Source organism: Ischnura elegans, chromosome X (assembly GCF_921293095.1).
Source record: "Ischnura elegans chromosome X, ioIscEleg1.1, whole genome shotgun sequence".
Taxonomy (NCBI): Eukaryota; Metazoa; Arthropoda; class Insecta; order Odonata; family Coenagrionidae; genus Ischnura; species Ischnura elegans.
The window spans coordinates 17073875-17095226 of NC_060259.1; positions in this window are offsets into that span (position 1 = coordinate 17073875).

Below are 21352 nucleotides of genomic sequence, written 5' to 3' on the forward strand. Positions count from 1 at the left end.
ACCTGATGATGAAGTGAAAGCTTTGAAACATGTGTCGTCAACACTCGGACAGCACAAAATCAAAAGATTCTACCTTATTATCCCGTCTGTCTCTCGTCGAGTGCGGACGCTCCTGCCGCTCTCGTCCGTCAGTTGGCTGTTTGTCGGAAATGAGCCATTCAACCATAGTGACTTACAAGCTGTGTAAAATGCTATTTAGAGTGAGTGCGATATTCCAGTGACGTGACTGTCAAGAAACGTGTGAACGACGCTCTAAGCCGTTGTGATGATTTAGAGCAACGTGCTTTAGGAAATAGCGTGGAAATACATGGTGTCCCATTTAGTGCACATGAAAACCTTACCCAAGTCGTGTGTAAAATCGGAGCTGAGCTAGGAGTGGAGTTAAAAGACGAAGCCATTGATTTTTGCTATAGGTATAAGTCTATGTCTAATGACAAACCAGGAGGAATCCACGTGAAGTTCGTTTCTCAACGCACTAAAGAGGACATACTTCTAAAGCGGAGAGTCAAGAGGAACTTCTCCACCAGACATTTAACTCTGGAAGGAACTCCACCGACAGACTCACCCATATACATCAATGAGTCACTTTGCCCCAGCCGGAGAAGACTCTTCAGTGCAGCGAGGGAGGCAAAGAAAACAAAAAATTACGACTTCTTGTGGATACGTGGAGGTAAAATATATCTGAGAAAGGCAGAAAAACATCCTGCGAAACTGGTTTCATGCATGGACGACATCAGTAAGCTATAATTTTCCTTCTATCTTAATGAATATAAAGGATATCCTGGTGTACCTATACTTATTTTCATGGCGCTGAACGAGGAATCTTTTTCAATGTTCAATGATTTCTGTGGTGAAGGTAATGACTTGGTCATAATGAATCAGAATATTCGAAGCTTCAGAGAAAACTTCAGTGCCTTTGAAGTTTTTTTAGGTTCCCTAAACAAGTTACCTCAAGTAATAGTACTAACTGAAATCTGGGTGAAAGATTGTGAAACTTGTTTTTATAATATTAAAGGGTATAACCAATTTGTTAAGTGCAATGAGGACTACAGAGCAGGCGGTGTAGCGATTTACGTATCCCATATTTACAATGTTAGTAAGAGTACAGTAGATATGCAAACTGCTAATGCTATTAAGGTAACCATTGATCTTGGGAGTATGTTTCTTTCTGTTGTTGCAGTCTACCGCCTGCACTCAAACAGTGTACAAAACTTTTTAGAAGAACTGAATTTTGTCCTTTCTGCTTGTTCAGAAAAAAATTTGATTGTCACTGGTGACATGAATTTGTGTATTTTAAAACAAACACCTAACGTAGACAAGTATAATACGATTATGTCAAGTTACGGATTGGAACAATTAATAAGCAGTCCAACTAGAACTTTTGGAAATAGTCAAACATGTATTGACCACATATATCTAAGATGTAAAAGTAATGTTAAATTTAAATCGAGTGTTATTTCCTCAGGTCGAAGTGACCATGATCTAACCACATGCGCACTTACTATTTTTCACTCTGAGAAAGCGCAAAAGAAAGATCCACGAAAAAATCAAGAAATTAAGAGAATAGATTGCCCCAAATTGAAATTGTCATTAAGTTGTGTCGACTGGTCTACTGTACATGACCAACAAGATGTTACTATAGCTTTCAACATCTTTTTAAAGAAATTAACACAAAATATAGAAAATTGTACTTCTGTGACAACTCGTAGGGTTAAATATAGACCAATCCAACCTTGGATGACCACTGATCTATGTAAACGACTGTCACAGAGAAATATTTTATATAAGAAACTTAAAAAAAAGCCAGATGACAAAAAACTGCGTAGATATTTCAGCGCTGTATCTACTAAAATTAGACATGAGATTATTGTCAGAAAAGAAAGCTACTACTTGAACCTATTTAATAAAAATAAAAATGATTTTAAAAAGCAATGGCAAGTGATCAACAGTGTCCTTGGTGTGAGTGGTACTAAGGCTGAAACTGAAAAAATATGTGTACCTGATAGGCCAGGAATATTTTTGACAAACCCCCTAGATATTTCAAACGAATTCAATAGCTTCTTTGTTGGCGTCGTAAAGAAATTGAGAAATACAAGGGAGACTATAGATAGTAACTCACAATATAGTCGTTCATTTCCAATTAAGCACGTTCAGGACTCCTTTTTCATGTACCCAACCACTGCCTTTGAGGTAAATAATGTCATCAATAAACTTAAAACAAATAAAACACCCGGATTTGATGGCGTTTCAGCCTTCACTCTAAAATATGTTAGTGAAATAGTAGCTCCTGTAATATCCTTTATAATAAATCTGAGTTTCAGTTCGGGTGTGTTCCCCGAGGGTATGAAAATTGCTGTTGTAATACCAATTCCCAAAAAGGGCAGTCGAACTGATATAAATAATTACAGACCTATTTCTTTGCTGTCGGTTATTTCAAAAATCATAGAAAAGGTTGTCAAAAAACGTTTATTAAGTTTCTTTTCCAGAAATAGCTATTTATCAAAAAACCAATTTGGTTTTGTGGAAGGAAAATCTACTGAAGACTCTCTGCTTAAATTTTGCTCTGAATTATTTAATGGTCTAAATAAAGGAGCATGCGTTTCAGGCATATTTGTTGACATCAAAAAGGCCTTCGATTCACTGGATCATGATATTTTGCTATGTAGACTAAGGGAAGCAGGAGTAAGAGGCGTAGCTCTAAATTGGTTTTGTAGCTACTTGAGTGGAAGGACGCAGTTGGTAAAATTTAAAGATTGCTACAGTTTACCTGAAACTATTTTTTATGGTGTGCCACAAGGTTCAGTACTCGGACCTATTCTATTCCTAGTATACGTCAACAATTTATGTACTGGACTATTCAATGGGGAACTTACCTGTTTTGCTGATGACACAGCCTTGTCTTACTCTGCAAAAGATCTGCCAACTGTTAAAGAACATATGCAAAGCGACTTAGACAAGCTAAAGTATTGGTTTTCTGTTAATAAACTTACGCTGAGTGAAAAAACTAAATTTATTCGATTCAGCTTAACAGATAGAAAAGATTCTATTGGTTGTTTGTATTATAAGTGTGCCAGTTGCCTTGCATTTAAAGATTACATGTGCAGAAACTGCGTGCAAATTGATCAGGTTAGTAATATAAAGTATTTGGGTCTTGTTATTGATGAGAATTTAAATTGGAAAAATCATTTACAAAATTTAAAAAAATACATGAATACAGCACTTAGGAAATTCTATTACTTAAGACAGATTTGTAATTTACCTGTACTAAAAAGTGTATATTACTCACTGATTAATTCCAAACTGCAGTATGGTCTTTGTTGTTGGGGAGGAACATATATCTCAAATCTAAATCCAGTTTTAGTGTCACAAAAGAAAATAATAAGAATGATAATGGGGGCAAAAAGAGACGACGCTTCTTACCCATTATTTAAATTACTAGGTATTTTACCACTCAGATATTTATATGCTTATAGAGTTTTACGCATGTTTTTTATCAGAGGAGGAAATGTCAATGGCTACGCAAATATTCCCTATCATGGCTTGAGGTCACGGAATAGAGTATCTATTCCACAACCTAATAATGAAGCTTTCAGAAGATTTTATTTATATTGTGCAAGTAAGATGTTTAACCTCCTACCATTTCGTATCACATCAATAAAGTCCCTCACATTGTTTTTACATGAATTAAAAATATGGTTATTCTCTATAGACAATATTGAAGTGTACTTCTAAATACTATCTTTGCACATTATTTTTTACATTGTATTGTATGTTATTCGTATGATTTCTGTACAGTGTATGAAATATTTCTATGTATCATGGGAATTGATGTATTTGTTTTCATTTATTTTTATGTTTCAATTTTTCATAGTTTTTCTCAAAGGAACAGACGCTTAAGAAAAGAGCACTTTGACTCATAACTTACGGTATATTGTTTTGTTTTTGGCCGCACCAGCCAGCTGTATGTTTAATTTAAGAGATGGCAACCCCAACACTGGTTCTTACCACAGGGGTGCCTATATTCCACCTTTGTAAAAACTCATTGAGTAACCTATTAAAATTTCATGTACCATAATGTGGAATAAATATATATTATTATTATTATATATATTATTATTATATCCGGAAGCTGTTCCACTATGTACCGCCAAATACAATTGAATTCGATCTCAATGTAATTTTAGTTTAATTTAACCTGGAGAAAATTACCAAAAATTTGAAAGGGTAATGGCTGATGAAGCCTAAAAATCAGTAAGAATATAAATAAAATATTATTTCGCAGGAGAAGTAAAGAGACTAATTGTTGGACAAAGGTTAAACTAGTGAACCAAAAACTTGGAGGTTAAGAAGTTCTGCTTCCTAGATGGCCTGGTTGCCAACAATGGGCGAAGCGAGAGAGAAATTGTTTGTGGAGTAGCCCATGTGAAGTTGGGATTCTTCAAGAAGAAGAATCCACTCACAGCTGGGAATATGAGCGTCGAAGAAGCAATGGACGATGACTGGAGCAGAAGAGTCAAGGGTGAAAGCATTCGTAGTTTTGGCTGAGAGAAGAATCATGAAGATGAACCGGATCGAATGCGTGAGTAATGTGGAAGTCCAAAGAAAAATAAAAATGAGATTTTTCAAAAACCTTTGAAAAAGAAGGGGAGAATTAATTGGCCACATCATGAAATGGTGTGATGGATTTCACCCAATTATGATTTGGCGGACAAAGTGAATTTAAAAACGGTAAATCAAGGTCTAGAGTGAGATACAATGAACAAGAGATGATGGATTTGAAAAAAATTATCATATAAATGGTAAGTGATTAGCTTCTACGTGGATGCAGTAGTCAAATCTCCAGTTTGCTGACTGTTGACGCTGATGAATGGGAATGGATGATGGTGGAATAGGTCTCGGAAGTTGTCATCTTAAATACCAGTGCGTGAAGTGACCCAGTTGAAAAATTACTTAAGCGAAATCACATGCTCAGGAGTCCGTTTTCCCACCAGAATGCATTTATTCGTTGAGCTGCTTGCGCGTCATTGTTGTAATTCACTCACTCGTAACGCAGCCGGCTCATGCGCGCGCCGGATTGGAAGTCAACATGGCTCTCTCGTCGTCTCCAGGAGTGGAGGGAAAGTGGCGCAGAAAAAAGAAGAGCTCACATGTCGGAACAATCACACTTTTATTGTTACTTCATTCGCGTGCCCACGCCGGCTGCCCCAAGGAGCCGTCGCCTTCCTCTCGTTAGCGTTTCCGTTGTTGGATCGGGTGCATGCAGCGAGATCCCGAACGCAGCATGTCTTACCTTACGTCGTAGGGGCTGGCTGTTTGGGAGCGCGGGAACGAAAAGTAAGGGGGAAGCGCTGAGTTCGGATGGAAACGGAAAGGAAGCAAGGAACACGACAGCTGCCTCTTGCATCCACTCACCCCCCCCCCCCCCCCCCCAAAAATTAAAATTTACAGACGTGGAAATGTTAAACACAATCAGGTCAAAGTAGTGAGTTCTTAAAACATAAACAAATAAAATAAAATCAAAAACAAGCATTAAAAATATGAAACCAACGCAAACATTTCTTTCCCTTTTGCCATAACTGTCACATAACACCCCTCGAGACGTATCAAGAAAACATGGATCATATCTTATCACACCATTTTTAGTCTTAACCAATATATTAAACCATTACTCACTTTCAAAATCACGCATAAAAAAAATCAAAGAACACAAGCTTATTGAGAACAAACAACCACATTATGTTCTACATCTACATAATACCCTACGAGCCACCTCTAGGGTGTTTGGCAGGGGGTGATCAATCACCAGCATGAGGGAGGGAAAGAGGGACGGGGGGGGGGAGTAAGAGAGGGAGGGAGGTTACCGAGGATGTAAAAGGGAAGAAATACGTTACTGTGAAATGGCTAGCAGGTATGGCAGCGGAATGGAGAGCTGCGTCAAACAAATATTACGATTGCTGACTTATGATGAGGACGTCCTTATTCGACCCAAGCTTTCATGTTCGCTCTCATAGAAGGGAATACAAAGTTGATCTTAATATTATTGAAGTGGAGCATTCTAAGGTAAATGAGGAAGCACAAGCATTGATGGATTTTGTGAGAAAAAGATGTTCTGCCGTGATCGATGGTAGGTAATTCTAGCTCGAACTTAGCGAATTTAATTGATTAGTACAAACATAACGTAGCAAAAGTTATTTACTAGGTACTCTATAATGCAAGGTTCTCCTTCCTCAGAACACCCGTTATTAGCCTAATCTAAGTATTACTATTCTCATCATCGTGTTTCCCATCATCTTTCTTCTGATTAATCACTACACGCACGTGCCGAGCATCGATAGTCCTATTACGCGTGGCCTTTCCGCCCAACCCATGGCACTTTCCCTTAATTCAAGAAAGTTTCCAACACGTCAACCCCAAAACTACTATTAACAGTGCCCCATAGCTCGAGGTATGATAGGTTTTTCTGGGGATAAATTTTCTACCACCCACTGAATGAAATCGCACAGCCAACTTTCATTGGGCTCTTCGCAACTTCCGCGTCAATTTCCCTTTTCAGCAAACTTAATCTGTTCCAAGTACAATTATAATTAGGAATCTTCCAGCATCAACCCATCCTCATCGAAACCCTTTTTCTCACAAAATCCATCAAGGCTTGTGCTTCCTCATTTACCTAGAGTACTCCACTTCAATAATGTTAAGATCAACTTTGTATTCCCTTCTATGAGAGCGAACATGAGAGCTTGGGTCGAATAAGGACGTCCTCATCATAAGTCAGCAATCGTAATATTTGTTTGACGCAGCTCTCCATTCCGATGCCATATCTGCTAGCCATTTTACAGTAACGTATTTCTTCCCTTTTACATCCTCTGTAACCTGCCTCCCTTTCTCTCTCTCTCTCTCTTTCTTTCTTGCTTCGTCCATCGCTGGTTGATCGGCTTCCTAGGTAGCAAAACTCCTTCCTTCACAGGTCATAAGATCAGTGGCTGTGAATCAATAGCTCACTGAATATTAGCATTTTTGGGTTTTTAGATTTCATCGTTATATTTTGCATTATGTTACTTTATTTTCATGAATTGAACCCAAATCAATGTCCCTCATTCATCCTCATCATGAAGTTTCGTCGTCACCAGGTGTAAACCTGGCGCTTTGCAGAATTTTCAAGTGAAATAAAACTTTTCCAGGCTATTTTTATTATTTTCCATGTATTTAAATTCTTCAGAATTATATAGATCCACCAGAGAAAATATTTCAGCATTCTGCTAAAATTAATTGCCTGTTGAGATCAACGCTCGCAAATCTCACAATAATGATGGAAATTTATCGTTACTTAAATCTATCCGCTTATTTCTTATGATTATTTGCATATGCTTTTATAAATAAATCACAATAAAAACTTTTGTATTTATGTTATCTTCGTTACCCCAACCCTCTTCTTCTCCCTTCTAGTCTCGATTAAGGTATTCCGATTGTTCGTGAGGAAGATGGTTGTCGGATGTGTGCCGCGAGTGCCTCAGCACAACACCCACGATACCATCTGCCCCCCAACTATTCGTGGGGTGGACACAGTCGGGTCGTTATTGCCGTCCCAGAGTTGCATTTTGATGCACGGTTATCCCATTGGAATATAATTATACTTAATTGAGTCCCAAAATTAATGGAATATAATTATACTTAATGGAATCCCAAAATTAATGGAATACCAAGGAAAAAGGTAATTGAATGGCACATGTCTCCGAAAATTATCCCATTCACTAATTCGAGTGTGTTCCATTATAAATTAAATCCGTATGCGTCGTAACCAGCAAAACTTCAAACAAGCGTTGCATTATGTAAGCTAACGTCAAAATCACGGCTGTGTGATTGGTGTCTTCGAATACGCCACTTGATACGAAAAAACTGCAACACCTATATCGTTAAGCCAAGGTTGCTTTACAACGAAGCTTACTGCCCAAAAAGTCGGTCGCTCATTCCTATTGAATTTGGGCTGAACATCGCAAGAGTGAGGGGTATATCCACGGAATAGACCCACGCCAACAATGTCCACGTTCTCGCCAGCGCGGCAAGTCAAGTACCCTAGCATCTCTATCAACTTCAACGATTACCTAGTCTAATGTTTTTCTCCTCAAATTTAATAAATGAACCGATGAATTGACAATTTAAATGGACAAATAGGCTATCAACTGTCACGTGAAAAGAAAATACATATCATACTATTCTTACGATAAATTTGATCGCAACGATAGATGGAACTTTTAAATATCATTTTTTAATTGCATTGTATGAATAAAGTTGTTATAAAATTTTATCCGATTTTTCCTTTTTTTTCCAAGAAGTAACCCGTAATAACGCTGTTTGCCAATAACGCGGCCCCCAAGACTCGCGTTATAAATGTATTTTGCCATTATCGGTCTCCATAAGCCATGCCAAAGATTTTTAAATAATGCACCTAAAAGTTTGTTAATTTTAGGGATTAGCAAACCATTTTGATCACTTCCTTGGTTGCTAATATCTCATCATGAATTTCTGAAATTCATTCGTCAACTGGATCAGTTGACGTGCATTACCGGAATTTCGCAAACTTATCCTTAATTTGCGATTAACAGAAAATTCCAAGGACAATCAAACTTTCCGCCAAGTCAAAAGAAGAGTGACAAATGCTTTACAAATTATATTTTAAATTCATAATACCTTTGATGTTGTACCCCAGTTTCAAGCCGAACTAATCCGTACAGAGCTGTAGTTCACCTTTAAGAAATTCAATTGTTTGTTCGCTTAAAAAAATATTATTGTTCAGTTTTTTTTAAGTTAACCAAATACTGGTACTTTGAGAATTCAAATTAAAAATAAAAATCGTGCCAAATCGAATATCCTAAATCATTTCTAATGGAAACAAAGCCTGTTCACTTTTCAAATCAATCAAAATCATAAGAGAATCCAAAGTGTCCATCTCTCATCGAAATAAAATGCGCATCCCTACTCGCAGAATACTATTCATGAAAGCAGTTCCATTGATCAATCTGAGAGGAAATATGACTTTTTAACAGCTGATATCGCTATCAAAAGACCGGATATGTTATGTTACCACTCCGAAGCAAATTCTTTACACACATGGATTACTTATCCCTCGCTATCGAATCATTTAGACGAGCTTTTGAATGGTAGCTGGAATAATATCCAATTTCAATTCATTTGATAGAATTTCAAAGCATTCAAGTAGCTTATATTGTAATGAAGCATATTATTGTTTTTAGATAAAAATAAGGAAAAATTTGTGCAACTTCCGATTCTACATATAATACATTTCATTTTTTAATGGACCTCCGGCGTCCATTAACCGCATATTAGGGATTCACTTCTATTTGATCATTAGCTTGAGTAAAATTTAAACGGTGCACAAACTCATTCCATTCTCTACCAATTTTGATCCCTCAAGGTTATAACCAAAGTAAAACAAGGTTTTGTACGAGGGTGGTTTGATAAGTTCTCGGAATCACCACGAGTTGTCAGCGCTAGTGCTACGAACTTTTCACGTGATATCCATAGGACTGTTCGCTGTAAACACATGCCACGTCAATGCTCGTGGAAAAGAACTGTGGCGGTGACGTGGCTTTTTTGTTGTTCCCGCATAGTGATTTGCGAAGATGGAAAAAATCGAGGTTCGTGCAGTGACCAAGTACTTCGTAAAAATAGGTATGAAAGCAAAGGACATTCATGCCGATTTCCAGAATACACTAGGAAACTCTGCTCCTTCATATTCAACTGTTGTCAAGAGAACAAATGAATTTCAATTTGGTCGGGAGAGCTTAGATGATGGTCCGCGCAAAGGTCGGCCAAGAAGTGTCACTACTCCAAAAATCATTGCAAAAGTGCACTAAATGGTAACGGAGGATCGCCGATTGAAAGTGGGTGAAATTGTTCTCGCTTGCCAGATGTCATATAAAAGGGTATATTATATTTAACTGAAAAATTATAAATGAAAAAATTATCTGCTAGATGAGTGCCGCGACTCTTAACGCTGGATCAAAAATGCATGAGAATGGATATATCGGAACAATGTTTGACCCGTTTTAGGGAAAACGGACAAGTTTTTTTGGACCGGTTTGTGACCAAAGATGAAACTTGGGTCCATTACTATTCCCCAGATACAAAAACACAGCCAAAGCTGCGGAAACACGATGATTATCCATCACCAAAAAAGGAAAGACAATTCTTTCGACTGGAAAGGTTATGGCATCTGTGCTCTGGGATGTGAAGGGGATTCTGTTTATAGATTGTCTCCCCACTAGGCAAACAATTACTAGAGAACACTATGCTAACCTTTTGGACTAATTGCAACAAAATATACGCAAAAAAGGCCAGGTTTAGCAAGGAAGAAAGTGATCTTCCATCAACGCAATGCGCGCCTGCACACATGTGCTGTCGCCATGGCAGAATAACACGAACTATGGTATTAATTGTTGCCACTTCCGCTTTATTCACCTGATGTGACTCCATCAGACTTCTATATCTTCCCAAAACTGAAATTTTTCATGGTAGACTGGGTGGATAAAATGATTCACAACAAAACTAATGTTAAACGAAGATATCGTATTGCCCACAATTCATTAACAGAGTACTACACGTGTTTCAATTGTTATACAATCATCCTCATGTAATTGTAGAAACTTCCATTAGTACCTGAGAATACCTCTGTTAATAAATGGTGGGCAATACGATATCTTCGTTTGTCATTTGAATGAAGCAATGGGAAAAGCGAGCATCACCGCTATTACGATTCAGAGGGCAACTTGAGGGGTTGATTCTGAAATGACTAAATGTGAAGGACGGACACCCTATACCTTATGCTCTCTTCAATGGCTTCAAACGGAGATTTTTCCAGTCCTATTGCATACAAACCGACGATCACGGACGTTAACGTCTCCTCCTAACCCCCTTCCCCCATATACCTCTCCCCTCTTTTCCCTTGTCCAACGCACTCCTTTCCTCCCCATTCTTACTCAGGTTGATGAAGAAGTCACAACTCCGAAAGCTACCAGTTTTATTTTCCCGTGTGAGTGTCTCTTTTTTGTGTTTCTATGTTTAGTGATATTGACTTGAACCATTTACATTACTTGCTACGTGCATCTCATTTTTCCATTCTCAATTGGGACCACAGCCTTTAAGCGTTAAATTAATATAATAATAATAATTAATATGGTGCTTATCCTCGTGAGCAGGCGATGATTTTTGTCATGAGTGCACCATGAGATAGAACAAGAATTACTCTTGCTCACTCATATTTCCCTAAGTAACGAGTGTTTCGCATTAAAATTTTAAGTATCTGTTCAAATTTACCGTTTTTATCACCTTCCTCCGCGAGAAGTCACGTAGCACTGTCAAAATACGAGGATAATCGGGCAGTATAAAATAAGGATGAAGAAAATACTATCGATATTTTATTTTTTCGAGCGAAATCCCTAAGCACATGTCTCAAGGTGTCGTGTTGAATTATTTCACTATTTCAATTGCGTGTGATGTGTGGGCCAAAACTAATTCGGCGAAGAATCATCATGAATCGTCGCAATTGAGGATTCGGCCTCCACATGATTCCTTGTCCACCGCGCATTTCAATGCGTTTCAATAAAAGACACCACTCGAGTCGCAAATGGGAGAAGCGATCCGAAGTTCTCGGAAAAATAAGCAATATACTCTTTACGTAGTGCTCCTTCAAATTCATTGCCTTTCTTTGCTATTTCTCGCGATTGCATATGCCATACTGCAAAATATTAGAAAATAATGGATCGCTCCGCACCCATCGCTACGCTGTGGACATATGTGAAAACCGATTAAAAAGCGACCAAGGCGGCGCAAACAGAAATCAGCCTTCTATTGGATGGAAAGGGGCTTTGTTTATATGGCCCCTTTGAGCATCGTAAACGTGAAACTATCGCAGCTCTCTCCATACGATACCCCCAGATGTAAAAGGTATTATCCGCCTCGTAAACGGGAACCTCAAACTCACCGTAAGATACGAAAGAGTGACGGTAGTTTCATTAATGCGTGAGAATTCTCCCGTCCGAGTGAGTGCTACGTTTTGCCACTCAACGTGCTTAATCACGATATGCAACCGTCAGCCGCGGCAACTCCTTCCTCCGCAGATATTCCTCCTTTCGAAGGAATACAGAAACGGCGGCAGGGCGATCGATTTGCGCTAAAAGATTCAGTTTTCACAAGTACCCCCACCACCGTGCCTCTCCCATGAATATTTCCGCTTGGCGCGTGAATCACATTGAGTGGAGCACCTCCTCCCAGCGCCCTCCCACGTTGCCCCGCGTGCTCCAACTCACAGGCACACTTCGCAGCGTCTACTTGCCACTCTTTTGCTTCACTCTGCTTGGTTTTCACTGGACTGATTTCATCCCAAAATCAATCAAAAAGTTTATGCGAAATTAATATAGTTAAAAATATCTATTCATGATTTCCTATTAAATTTTATTTTTGGAAGAGTAATAATTATATACCTACATAAAAAAGAAAAGTTTCAATCAATTCTGAGGTCGAGTGTTTGAGAAAAGTTAAATAACAACTTTGTAGTCCTTTAAATAGTACAATAATATGAAATGGTATTTGTGTACCTTTACACATTAAATTTTGTACGCAGTCTAGCTAAGACTGCGCATTCATGACCATACGACAGTTACGTAAAGAAATAAAATGCGTTATAGGAAGGATTAAAGGCACGTTTTTGGCGAAATTGTGAAAAAATTAAAATGTACATAAAACACATTTTTTCGCAAATGGTCACGGGTGAATAAAGGCTCCTGCAGACATTTTCATCAAAATCTGATATCCTAAGGGACAAGTATCTTTGAGGTAACTAAATGATCCCAATTAATTGTTCGCCACAATGAAATCTGTCCGGGAGAAGGGAGTTGAAATACATCTTCAGTCTTATTAACTGCACTTCGTTTGGTGTTTGATTATAGAAGCAAAGTGTGATGAGAATGAATAATAATACGAAAACGTTTCGTTCACTATATGGAATCCAGAATAAATATCAATGAGGTCTTTTTCCTTTATGTTTTCATGTAACCCTTTCACTTACTTTGGAAATATCCTTTATACATCAAGGATGACATTAGGCATAAAAATCATTTTGCTTGCTCGGAATTTAAACCCGGATCACTCCTTTGGCCCTCGCAAATTCATCTTTATTTTCAGTTCAATAATCCCTGATAATGGTTATTCTTAAAATTACATTTTGTCGTTCTGAGCTTCAATAACGTTTGCTCATACCTCCTGAAAAAATTCCTAAACATTTTTTCCTAAATACGCTTTCTTACTGGATTTAGGTTATTTTTCACTGATACTTCAGTGATAACCAAAAGAGAAGCTTTTCAAGGAATACTAGGAAGAAACAAGGAAAATTTGAGTAGATGATGACGACTAATCGTTAATTCAATGTTATGGCATCAAAGACTAACCAACTTTGATTTATGCAGCATAATCAACACATGCAGTTTCTCTGTCGGCAAGTTTTTTTATAAAATAAAATAATCACGAATCAATGGCATGCGAAAAGGAGCATCAAAATAGATTACCTAGGTGAAGGAGTATGTCTCGTTCACATTACGATTGTCCGAGCGATCGTCCTAACGATAGTTAACTAGCCGTGTGAATGCATGTCCTGACAATAGTTCACGTAGTTCCGTAGTCCGTTGCTACTTTATGATGGTTAGGTGCTGAAGATCGGAAAAGGAAGCGACAAGAGCAAGACAAAAAGCTAGTGAAGCTCTCTTCGCTCTATTTTTTTCATGGATTTGTCCTAGGAAGGAAGAATATGGGCGGAAGGAAATTTATTCGGTAAATACACACTGAACACAATAATATCTTGTCCCTGCATACCTCAACAGTTTTGCTAACCGTCAATTTCCCGTTCACTTAAGATGTCAGCACTAGAGGGCAGCACAGGTTTTAACCATCGTCGTGTGAATGCACGATAGTTCCGGCAATCGCTGGAACAATCGTTATGTGAATGAGGCGTATGAGTCACACCATATTTTTTTTACAACTTTTCAAAATACGTTTCCTAAGAAGAGAATGCTAATGAAGGGTTTCGTGAACCAGTGAAGGGAAAGAATTAGTGAAGAGAAACCTCGGATGAGTGCGTAAGAGATGATATGAGATTGCGTGCCGGCACACACAAACTCCAGACCAGGGCTCGTCAACATCGGGTCCTCGAAACTGATCCATGGGACCCATGAAACTGATCAAGACTAACTATCGTAAAATATAAAATGATGACATTACTAATGAGGTATATCACTCAAATTTAGTGCATTATACGTTGTCATAGTCATACATGTTGATGATATCGCTGCTTTGCCCCAGGTAGCCTGTCAAATGTGAATATACACATAGTCTCTCCTCTTGACATCTGAGTTAATAGAAACAAGGGTTTTCCGAGACCTTTGCAGGAGCATTTGTTTGGCAAAAATTAAATTTCCAGTGGGAATTACATGTAATATAACGCTATTTACGGACTCAGCCAATCAGGACCGTGAGATCCATACCATGATCTTGAATTTTGGCATTTCAATCATGTACAACCTCAGAAACGGATTATCTCCCTCGCTCATGTTTACTTCAAGCGATAGACTAGAACGGCTCACTCGGTTACATGACCCGCTCTCGGAACATAGCGTTGCAATGCGTCGTCCGTCGCGACATAGAATTCGTTTCTAATGACTAATTAGCATTCATTTAAGATCCATTTTAGAAGGAACATAGTCTCAGGAAGATGGCATCGAGGTAAAGCCCACCCTGGATTAATCCACTTGCACGTGGAATTCGTATATTCTGGGTAGGGAGTAGAGGTGGAAATTTCGGTTTATTTGGTGGATTCGGTTCATGGGATTTGATTCGTGGCAATGAATTGGTTCCTTATATCGTTCGCAAGGGACCGAATGAACCGTGGGAATCTAGAATCCATGTGAATATCGAATCCATTTGAATCTCGAGTCAGTGTGAATCTTGAATCCATTGATAATACATTACATGCATGTGTAATCAGAAGCAGATCCAGGATTTTATACTGGGGACGGACAAGGGTTTGACAGGTCTTCTCATATTGGAGATTAAAAACAAAATACAACGATTACTGTGGTAATTTTCTCTTTATTTTGATATGAAAGTTATTAAAATGAGATTAAATTATTGAGTCTCCGTAATACTCAAAATAAAATTAAAGTAATGATAACTGTGTTAAAAATCTTGTCTATTTTTAAGCGTCTGGGTGCCCACTTCCCCCCCCCCCCCCCCAAAATCCGCCTATGTGTGTACTGTATTAATCATGCTTAAACGCATGAGAAGCCACCTACTGCATTTCAAATATTATGACGGATAGCAATCCACAGTGATTATTATTTTTCATTTTAAAGGCATCTCTAAAAAAATAGTTTCAGATTTTAAAACCTCTTGCATTTTTCTGAATGTTATGCTATACAAAATTAGTAGTCCACGATAAATTAATTGTGAAATGCAATTACTCTTAATGTAAATAACTCTTAAACGAAGTTCAATCCGTCAGATTTCAGACATTTTTAGTGTTCCATTTGGGGATGTGCGAGTAGTGCTTTTTGATCTGGAGTCGAGTATCGAGTCGAGTTGAAAACTGCTCGCGAGTATCGAGTCGAGTCGAGTTTGGTCATTTCTGGTTCTGGCAATATGATAATATATGTGCCACAAAATATTCTCATTTTCCAACCCCCTTTCCGAATTTTCTATTCTGAATGAATAGCTTGATGCAAAGGAAAATATAATGAGGAATGTTGATGGTAATTGCGTCAGTATTAAGAGATGAATGAAAATTAAAGTGTCGTAAAAAGTTCCATAAGCACTATTGGAATGAATAACCTCTATTAATATGTAGTTAATTTAATTAACATATACGTAACCAAACTGCCAGAAACAGCCCTGAGTAAGGGCATTTGAACCATTGTAATAATGCTTCATGATAGTGTTTCCTGTCGGCACATTTCTGAACTTACTGGCCTCGGCAAAACAGTAACCGAAACTACTTGACTCGACATACAATACATACTCGTTATACAACTCGAATCACTCGAGTCGAATACCATTTCAAATCAATTATAATTCAGGTGAAGTGTTCATTTTTATTGCCAACGTATTGGTCATTCGTCAGAATCTAATGAGGATTCGCCGCCTTTCATGGGTAGCATCAACACAGTCAAGCCGAATTCAAATCGTTCTTATTGAACGATTTGGATTTGCAGTATTTGAACCTTCCATCGTTCATTTTGAACATATTGGATTCGGCAGATTTGAATCTTTATTCGTTCATTTTGAACGATTATGATGCGGTGGATTTGAATCTTCTATCGTTAATTTTGAAAGTTATGATTTCGGCAGATTTTAATATCCAATCGTTCATATTAAACGATTCGCATTCGACGGATTTGAATCTTCCACCGTTCATCTTGAAATGTTTTGATTTTGCGGATTTGAATCTTCCATCGTTCATTTTGAACGACTTGGATTCGGTGGATTAGAATCTTCCACGTATAGTTCATTTTGAAGGATTTGAATTCGAGGGATTTGTATCTTTCATCGTTCATTATAAACGATTTGGATTCGGCGAATTCGAAACTTCAACCGTTCATTTTGAAAAATTTGGATTCGGCGGATTTGAATCGTCCACATAGAGATCACTTTGAAGGATTTGGCCTCGGTGGATTTCAATCTTCCTTCGTTCATTTTGAGCGATTTCTATTCGGTGCAATCAAATCTTCCACATATAATTCATTTTAAACGAGTTAGATTCAGCGGATTTGAATCTTCCATCGTTTTTGCGAACGATTTTAATTCGGCGGTTTTTAATCTCCATATATAGTTTATTTTGAAAGATTTGGATTCGGTGTATTTTAATCTTCCATATTATGACGATACGTACCATCAGATGAGTTTGCCAACTCTAATGTTGGACGATTTCGATTCCCGGCCCCAATGGTTGGAAACCAGCTGCGATAGTGCATACCTTCACTGACGGTGGACGGGTCGTACTTAGAAGGAAAACCACGTATGTTCTGCGGCACGCGATCACGAAAGAGAAGGAAAGTGCGGGAACTTCGGACCTCAGTGCGAAGGAAAAAACGAAACGACCTTGTTCAGATTGTGAATGGTTTTAGTTATTTATAGGCAAAATTAAAATAAACATATGCAACTTCCTTCCTAAATCTAATTAGGGATAAAATGATTAACAGTTTGAATGACACACTCATGGAAAGAGAACACAAACATTTAATACCCCACCGAAACAAAAACAACTAATACTAATACATAACAAAATTCATAATGGCCTCGGTAGGAATCTCTACTACAATTATTATTGTCGAGTTGATTGTCCACCTTGGATTTTACATTCTCCACGTCCGATCGTACTAAAGTGTCCAGCACTATTGGAATTTAAAGCACAAATCGAAAGGACGGGAGAATAATTATGCACATTTTTGCTTTATGACAAGCTTATTAACGCTTAGTGGAATTGTTCCTGAATCACTATTACAAGCGATCACCTCCACACGAAGTGTCTTCTTAGCAGAAGAAATGCTGGTTGGAGCAGGAAGAGTGGATAATTATCAGAGTTAGAAGGCTTTAGCCTCGAAGCCAGCTTATTTGGTTTATAAACGAAGTGATTCAAATCAGAAGGTTGTTTATGTCTGCGTTTAATGATGGCGTGGAAAATTTTCTCATGTTTATAAACAAATTATTGTTCACTGAAAAATAAATTTGCGGCCCATTTTTCTGGATAGCGTTGTAGCCACAATTCTAACAGAGATGTCAACATTACCTCTCTGTGTGTGTGGTTTAAACCATTCAGATTCTAAGTTATGTTTTTCCTAGTGGGACTGAAAACATACTGTCTCGGTGAAGGGCATGCTCAGTCGGCCAACCTCTCGCCTAAGCTAATCATACCCGACCTGTTTATCTCGGACGTCCAATGAGCCGGTGAAGGGCCCCCATTGATATCCACGGAGCGTGGGTCCAAAACAAGGGAGAGCTTTGAGGCAGCCTCGCACCCAACGGGACACCGTGATGACGAGAGGCCCTCGATGGACACCAGAAGATGAGTGAGAGCCATCATGACTGCAGCGCGCAGCCCTTGAGCACACAGAATGTGACGACGACGGAGATGCAATGAATTGCATTAGCAGCAGACTCCGGCAATGACGTCTGCGACGCCGTTCTCGGAAAACTTTTCTTGAGGAAGAGGAATAACATCCCAACAGTCGGTCGTTGAATGACACCGGCATGTTCATTTATGCTATGCTATGCACATGCTATCCTCCTCAATAGGCGTGTGGCAAGAGGTGTTGCGGCATTAGTCTTTAATAAATATTATAGGAGAGAAGATTCACGTTGGACACATTTCGTCTTTCCTAGCGTAATGTATTTAACACCTTTACTATTCAGGTTAAAAGTGAACTCCTATTTCTATCCTTTAGGAAAAATATCGATCCCACTTAATCGTTCCTGTCGGGCTTAAAAATATTGCGATGAGTTAATGAGATGTTCTTCGTGTCGCTCCGAAAGATACTTGTTCTTAATAGCTCAGGCAATCGAAGCCTAGCACGTACCATCCGAGTCTCTAGCGGCTCTCATTCGTGTGCAAGCTGCGTTTCGCTCTCTGCTCTCTTGCAGCAGTTTGTGACTAATTGCGCGGCTTTTCGTTGTATTTGACAGATTAACGTGCCCACTAAGTTCCCTTATCAAACGGTCTATGGGATTTAGGCACATAATAAAGCGGCACATGACCGAAGAGAAAGACTTGTTTCGCCATTCGGTGGCGTATGAAGGATGTTGGTGTACGAATGCGATGCAGGAAGTGTTCACACTGGAACGATCTTGAAGCACGCTTAACACGAAACACGTATTTGCACCACTTGATGCATTTCAAAATTTAGCCTTGTAGGCTGTATAGCCCTGAATAGCTGATGAATGAATAAATGGTAGCAAAATAGCCTCTTCCCTGATTCTGAAATGATAGCTGGCCCAATTGAGAAAAGGACGTAGTTTGAAGATGTGCAATTCCGTGCGCCTTGTCAGAGGGCCATTCCAGCGTATAGTCACGGATTGTTTGCTTTTTTATGCATTTTTCCTGCCTGATGATCGTTACTCATGACAAGGTTTATTCGTATTCATCGCAATTTCAGATATAAAACTTTCCTCGACGTGCCCATTTACTAGTCATGTTATCCCATTCAGCACTTAAGAGATGCAAGAAAAAATTTGCATAAATTACGTATATTAAAGTTTTTATCAAAATAATGACTTGAATAGTGTAGAATACTCAGTAACGGAGATCAATCGGAGATAACGGAGAGTTCAATCATCGCTATCCTTACGAAATACATGCGCCACAATCTATGAACACAACCGCACTCTCAGCTTAGTCGTGCATGCATCAAAAATACTTGCTAATATTGCCTACATCCTAATTGAGTACAAAATTGAAGCTGAGGTTTTAGATTATCAGTTCGGTTTAAGAAAGAGAAGAGGAAACAGAGAGGCAATAATTACGCCAAGGTTTGTCTTCCAAGGTGGATGAAAAGAGAAGAGCAGTGGAAACTTGGGACTCGGTGGAATGCATAGTATAATTAATTTGGGAATAACGTAGTTATTTAAGGTTAAAATTGATATATGCCTCTTTAAAGCAGACATACTTCAATAGTATCGCTCATAGTGATACATTTTATCGTCGAAAGATGTTTTTGCTGCTAAAAACCGCAATTCCTGCCTCAGAAACCCAAAAATCATCGAGGTTCGCCCCTGTCGTGTCGCCAATTTGCCATGAATATAGGCTGAAATTTTCAAACAAGAATGTGCAACATCACATCTATGCGATGAGGCTGATTTTTCTGCGGTTTTCACACCAATGAAACTGCATCAAGTTATTCTCCTGTACTTTCAATAAAGATTTTTTTGGGTCCACACTAATGTAGTATGTGGGAGCTGCGAGAAAAGAAGGACGCGAAGAATGTCAAAGCGTTGAGTGTCGACCAATCATCGGACAGAATTGCCGAGGAGAAGGATCGTCAGAGTGCTTTGCTGCCTGGTGGCAATTAAACCTCCTCTGAGTCCCATTCTCTATCGCTCTCTCTAATTAAATAAATAAATAATTAGACGACCACACATAGAAACACAGAAATAGGGTGGTCTGAGCATGTGCCCAGAAAGCAGAAGATCCGTGGTTCAATTCCCGGTCGAGAGGTAATTTTTCCCTTTGTTTTCGGCCGTCATTCCATCTCCACGCCGCGCTGTGTCATCGTTCACGTATACAAATTCCCGACCACTTCCAAACGTACTGGGAGGACGAAATTTTTACCTCAGGTGAAGGAAGAAAAAATGATCGGGGAAAATCCGAAAACCCCGACTTTCCCCCCGGAACCCCCACAAGAAAATTCGAAAAGGCCGAAAAATCGAATTTTCCGTGCCTTCCGACACGCGTTCACCCACTGCTCTTTCGACGTTCCACGCACGGGAACTTTTGATGCAAATAATGAAACTAGAAAGATTAGGATTCATTTGACGTCCGATTAATTTCGATCCGCCCAGCCAAACCTCCGCAATGACTCGTCAAAGTTTGTAGAGAAATCGAAATTTCCGTAACTCCTACAACGTTTGGTAACTTACAATACATCCGCCGTGCAGTTTGCATCCCACCAATGCACAATTTTCAGAATTTTCGGAATTTTTTTTAACACTTCCCGATGAGGTAGGGACACCAAATTCCCGTGAGTGATGTCTTTCACGTCCCCCTGTGTGGCACTACCTGGAGAACGCGTAATGTTTCATTTAAACGGGTGCGACCGTCGAAAAACCATGCTTTCACTACAGCTAGAGGGCCGTCATTTTTAGTGAGGGCGGGGAATTATACACAATACGGGAAAAGCACCTAAAAACCCCCAGTTACCCCCTGGAACCCCCAAAAATTAAAATTACCTACTAAGTCGCACATCTCGTGTACCATTCATCCTACTTTTATTGTTTTAATTTACTCAGAAAGGGAATTGAGTAGGCTTTCTTTCCTCGCCAATTTCATTTCTCCAATCCTATTGATGGATCCGTTATTAAACTTCAAATTTTGTATGAAGGCAGAGAGTGGACTATGGTTTGGAGACAATGGTCAACAAAAGCAGAAATTCGTTCTGTGGGAGAGAGAATTTAAGAAACTATCGGACGGCCGGGATTGTTAGCTTCGAATATTTTCGATTAGGATGTAGAAATGAGGGCTGCGGAGATTGGAAAGGTACTGCTCTCTTGAAATTAAGAGACACGATTGCAGCGCAATGGATTG